Source organism: Psammomys obesus, unplaced genomic scaffold (assembly GCF_907164565.1).
Source record: "Psammomys obesus unplaced genomic scaffold, mPsaObe1.curated_primary_1811, whole genome shotgun sequence".
In the NCBI taxonomy this organism is placed as follows: domain Eukaryota; kingdom Metazoa; phylum Chordata; class Mammalia; order Rodentia; family Muridae; genus Psammomys; species Psammomys obesus.
Window position 1 is genome coordinate 3,343,187 of NW_026596091.1, and position 6,257 is coordinate 3,349,443.

At 48.8% G+C, this 6,257-nt stretch overlaps 1 protein-coding gene across 2 annotated transcripts in view; it reads right to left on the minus strand.

The window, feature by feature from the left end:
• Chst11 (carbohydrate sulfotransferase 11) overlaps nucleotides 1-6,257 on the minus strand; it is a 206,017-nt gene that overhangs the window by 198,479 nt on the left and 1,281 nt on the right. The window lies entirely within an intron of this gene.

Here is a 6,257-nt window from a genome sequence, read left to right on the forward strand (position 1 = left end):
CAAGCATAACAACATGACTTCAATCTTCAGGACTCACATAAAAACAAATCTGGGTGTAGTGGTATATTTGAAATCTCAGCCCTGGAAAGCAGAGACAGGCTCACAGCATGCCTCGCCTACTTAGCAAGTTCCAAGCCAGTGAAAGGCTCTGCCCCTCACCCCCCAAAATGGTACACAGTGCTGGAGGGAAGACACTGACCCCAGAATTCACCTCTGATCTGCACATGCAGCCACACATGTGAGCCTGCACACATATGTATACCTGTACACATGAACACACAGAGACCAGCATCAAATTCAGACACTCTGAACACAGAAGGTAAGCAAACAGAGAAGGCTGGGCAGGCAGCAAGCTCTGCAGGCTTGAAGGAGCCAGGGGTGAAGCCAAGCCAGCATCTCCACACCCCAGCAGCGCCTGAGCCTCCCAGATGTGTCACAGGGCACACACGGTTGACGGAAGGTCTCTCCACTGTCTCTAAGGGGCTCCAAGGATGTCAACTGTGGAGGTACACCACTACTTTCTGTCCTACTAAGAAGGAAGAGGGCTGCTCCTTAAAGGTCAGCACGGTGCTAAGATGCCATCTATTGCAACACAGTCAAATGTCATCTCCACTAAAATGTCATCTCCACTAAAATGTGTGGGTTTTTTAAGTGTCATAAAACACAGAAATTCATAGGGCAGCGACTAGGGTACCCAGCCCAGTGAGACCCAGGTCTTCTACTCCCAAATCATTGGTTCATTAGGTCTATGTTTTTAATCAGTTGCCAACACAACCCTGAAAGCTGCGTGTGGGTGTTTTGTTCTATAGATCAAACCTCATATGTTACTTCTTCAAAACCTGAGAAATGGAGAAGTGAGGAGGGGAAGACTGGTACAGTGAGCACCCTAATGAAGTGGCCGTCACTGTCACAAGATGAAGAACGTAACCAGAGGCCCACTGTCAACCTGCTTCATTCTGGCCAGCCCGGGCTCCCCCATGTTCCTGTTTCCAGGTGTCCCCTCCATCCCAGTCAAGGCCGAGTCCTGCACACTCCACAGTCTTCAGCTGCCTCCGGCCCTCTGTTCTGGATACCCAGAGCACCCTGCCTGGCACGACTCCACTGGAAACACAATGTGGCCTGGATCTGCTCTTTAACTGGAATACACTGCGTGAGATGGGTGCACAGCTGCCTCCTTTGCTCCCCAAAGTCTCTCCTGTTCAACGTCATCGGCTCAGCGGCATTCCCCAAGGGCAGCCCTTGCCTTTCAGAGCCCTGTATTGTCTTTCACTCTCTACTTCCCTTCGTTCCCACTGACATACTACATGCACTGTCTACCTCTCCACTGGCTTGGTGTGTACCCGCTACAGGGTACGTGTGCGTCCGTACGTGTATGGTGGGGTCCTGAGCACAGAACAGTGTCTGGCAGAGAGGGGGAAAGGGAGAGAGACAGAGACATAGAGAGGGGAGAGAGAGAGAGGACACGTTGCAATTCTGCTTGCAAGGGTCACTCAATCACATTTGATCCAAAAAAAGGATAAATTATAAATTCAGATAAGATGGAGCCCCAACATTCAAGAGAGGAAAAAGAAGTCAGAAGAAGGACATCTGGTTTCCGTCTTTTTTTTTTTCCTCCGAAACCCTCAGAAGAAGACTGCTAACTAAGACTTTCGGGACAGCATGTGTCTGTCCCACGACCTCCAGAGTGAAAAGAGGTCTGTCTTTCCTTGAGTTTAAGAAGGGTAAGATACCTGTGCTGGAAGCCTTGGATTTCTTTTTTTAAATAACTAACCGGGTTGATCAAGCCCATCATAAGTAAAATGATTTTGTGCCAGACAAATCCAGATAGCACTTGCCTCTGGTGGAGGGTGGATTCCCTTCTCCAATACTCAGACAGTCCCCAGCCAGCCTCTCTTGGTCATCCCCTGGCATTTCAGAGGGCAAGGAAGTGAAGACACTGGCTGGGATCCACTAAGCCCTCTCCAGGGAAGGAGACTGCCCCCTCTTAGGGCTGCTCTGAAAAGTCCCGCGACAGTTCAGACCCTTTAGCTGCCCAAGGAAGGAGGATACCAGGCTCAGCACTTCAGATTCCTAACAGACCCAGCTTTAAAAGGTCCCGCCTGGCACCTCTTCAAAAAAAGTTTCAATTGATAAAAGCGGCCCCAAGTACTAGAATGATTTCAAACTTATTCCTAATGTAAAAGTAACCATGTGTAACAACGTAGAAATAAATGATACTGAACCAATGCTTTGCACACGGGGTAAGTAAGGGCGGTCACACATGAAGGTCGATAAACTTAAAAGGCCAAACTTTTATCACATATTTTAATAATGACTTGACAGAATGGTGTATTTGCATAAAACAGATTTTACTGAACAAGATGTGAAATGCATGATGGGGTCTAAACTAATTGCTGTGTGTGCATGTGTGTGTGACACGTTTCCCTTATCTGAAATGACTGGCACCAGAAGCTTTTGAATTTTGGACAGTGTTTGAATTCTGGGAAATCTACACATACACCATGAAGTATCTTAGGGATTGGACCCAAGACTCAGTGTGCAATTCCTTTGTGTTCCACGGTCCCCTTACTTGCAGAGTCTGCAGGCGACCTATATATCTTTATTCATTTGTGGTTTGACTGTGGCCTATCATTGAAATCAGGTGTGGAATTTTCCACTTGTGTTCGCATGGTGGCTCTCAAAAACTTGCAAATGTTAGTGCCTCTTGGGTTTCAAAATCTCTGGCAAGGGATGTTCAGGCCATGTATGCATTCTATACTATGGAAGGAAAAAAAAACTCCAGTTGTCCCTGAGTGGCGAGGAGCGGAGAACTGCTTCCCTCGTATGTGTCTCCAGTTTACAGACAGAGGTAGAGGTTAGAATCATGCTTCCGGACGCAGTCTATGCTCAGCATGATCCAACGAAGTTTTTAAATAAAGGCTTTAATCTTTCCACACACTCCACCCAGGCAAAGGATCCCCAGGTGACAGTGAAAGTAAACTGACTGTAGAAGAAGAAGATGAGAGAGAGGCTTTCTCCTTGGCAGGCTTCTCCGGGAACAGGAGCTTTTAAACAAAAACCACAATCGTAGTGAGAAACACAAAGGGAAGGCTGAAGGAGCGCTCCTCACATAGCGCTGCCCAGGGCCTCCCAACTCCGCAAGACGCACTCCATCAAAGGACAGCCCTGCTGCCTCGGGCAGGTATGGGAGACAATTTAGTGGCAGAGGATGACCTGCCACGGGCAGCACCCACGAGGGACTCACAGGGTGAAGAACCACAGGCATGTGATGCTGATCTTCAACGTGGTAGTTCACACCTAGGGAGGTGTCTGTCATGAGCATGGACTTCTTCAAGTCAGTGGCTAACTGAGGCCACCCTTCCTTGGCATCCAGGACACAAAGAAGCTTCTTTTGGGGCTGGTGCCTGAGGAGTGATGCGGTCAGCCCTGATCTTAATGGGTTTAAGCTGGGTCCAGTCACCAGAGGAAGAGGAGTGTGGGAATGCACAGACATGCCCCCAAGAAGAGCTAGAGGAAGAAGCCATGCACCCTTGACAGCCCTGAAGCTATCACCTTCCTGGAGCTGGAGATGAGGGTGGACTTCATACACTCAGCTAGCAAATACTTTATGGAAAGCTTTATTTGTCAGGCTCTGACTAGAAGGGAGCCTACAACCCTGTCCCTGCCCCCCACAAAAGAACACTTCATGAAGACTATTAACTCAGAAGGTCGACGGTTTCTAAAGGAAACTGCCTAACTGACAGGGCCCCACTCCCACTAAATCCTCAGTGGCGTAACCAATGGCCAATTATCTGATGGCCAATTACTCAAGTTCACAATTACACAAGCTTATGAACTAGAAAAATAAGAAGACAGTGGGCTTCAGACTAGAATGGGCGGGGGCACTTGCCAGCCTGAGAGGAGGGCATTCTTATTTTTCCCCCTCCTTACATCCTCCAGCCAGCACAGAAACTGAATATATCCAAGTTCGCTTCTTTCACAATACTGCTTTACTATCTCATATAGGTTTCAAGAGATCTTCTGCCAGGGGGCTTCAAATCTGGGGGGACACAGTCTGGGCTACACTGTGACCCCTTCAGCCTCTGCCCGGCTGATCCTGAGAGACTTCCCAGGCAAAATGATTGCCTGTACCATGAGAGTTCAGAGATTCGAAGACAACATCATGTTAAAATTCAAAGCATCAGGACTAGAGAGATGGCTCTCCAGGTAAGAGTTTCTGTTCTTGCAGAGGACCAAGGTTTGGTTCCCAGCACCCATGTCAGGTGGCTCTTAGGGGATTCAAACCCTCCTCTGGCCTCTACAGGCACCTGCACACATACACTGTGCTCCTGTGTGCCATACACACACACAGAGGAGGGGAGAGAGAGAGGAGGGAGGGGTAATTTAAATTAAGTCTTCTCTCAAAAATGTTTTTTTTTTTAAATTCAAAGCAGAAAAAAAATGATTTGGCTTCAACTATCAACAGTAGATGTTTAAAAAAAAAATGAAAAACCAGAAATAAAAAATAGTAAAACTGTTTCCAAAGAATTGCTATGCCCCATACAATAGCACTGACAGGGGCTCTGCTCACTATGTAGAGCTTCGAGGAAGAACGTTCAAGCAAACATCTGCAGGTTCACATCAATTCAATGTTTTGAAAGTAGCATTTGCCCTGCACTAAACGGAGGATCAGATCAGGAAAAGCAAGCTCCTCGTGATATGAATTATAAACAAATGCCATTTGGGGGAGAGAAATGGGGTCAGAAAGGGAACGTCAGGGCAGGATCAAAGAGGAGTATTCAGCGAAGCACAAGCTTGAACAAGGCTGTGGTTCCAGAAGGCTACGCTGAAAAAGGCCCTAAAGCAACTTCCAACTCACTAATAAATAAATAAATTCTGACGAGGGCTGAAAATGCGAGGCAGTTACAGATTCTAAGTCTCTTCCCCAGTGTCTTGGCAAAAGTTTATTTCCTAGTACACCCACAGGATCCTTGCAAATGGGCTTTTGATGGGCAATTCACAGACAGAAAGGTTCAGGTACATTCCTGCTGTACACTCCTGGTCTAAGCATTTCTACTGGGAATTACCGGGCATGCACCATCCCAGCAAAACTTGAATAGGCCTGAACACAGCTCTGAGGTCTAGACCAAATCTTTGGGCCCTTTGTTTAAAGAGCATGAGCCTCATTAGATCTGCATACCAGCCTGTCCTCTAACCCTCCAGGGAGAGACTCTGGCGTGGTCCTGGGTGGCCCCAGGAGCTTGGCACTCTTGAGATGCCCGTCTGTCCCCGCCAGCAAGGTCCATTTTTAATTTCTCTCAGAAATTTCACAACCACAGGTTTGAGGAAGGAGACAAACACCGCTCTAGTTTGCTGACATTAAACTAAAAATATGAGCTGCAAACAAAAGCCATCTTTTACCAGGACAGGCTGGGGTGTCCTGGGGTTTCATGTGTAACACAAGACCATATTCTTGGCAGCCAGTCCATCTAACACTGTTGGGAGCACCCCAAGGAAGAGGGGCCAGTCTGTCCCGGGCGCTGTCAAGGAATCCCACGGCTGGCAGCCCTGCCTGTTTGATGCAAGGAACAGCTTTAGGGCTCTGCCATCCACCAAGAGCCAGGCTTGACTAATTCGGCCCGGCCATGTCTACTCAAAGTTAGGTGCCGACTTAGAGAGACAGGAGGCAAAACCGACTCTACTTCCCTGGAAGGAAATGTTTCTCTCTCCCTCCTCCCTGCAATTAGAAAAGTAAATTATTTACTGTGGCAACTCTGAGGCGGCAAAAAAAAATGGAGCTCGGTGCCATTGTGGCCCAGCACAGGTCTGCTGATGTAGGAGAAATGGGGAAGGGGTTCCCGAGACCAAGGCTGGGTGGCAACATACAAAACCTTTCCAGAAAGTCCCACCTGTTGGGTTTCTAAGCCTTGCAGCACAGCCAGGGCCTGGGCACTCCAGGGCGCCCTCGCTCCTCTAGCCCCAAACTTTCCTTCTGGATGGTCCATGAGGAGAGGAGCCTCCCCCTCCCACCTCCGGCCCGTCCTGATGGAGATGGAGAATTTAGCCTAAGCCAGGGACGTGTAAGAAAGGACACCCCCCCCCCCCACCCAGTTCCCGTGCTGCAGGAGTCTCCAGATGCTCAGAGCCCAAGAACAGGGGATGAGACCAGAACTGCACTAAGTAAATCCAAGAGCTTTGGTGGCCAAAGTGTGACCCAAAAGCTCTGGAGTCCCTAGCTGGCGGCGGCGGGGGGGGGGGGGGGGGGGGGGGGGGGGGGG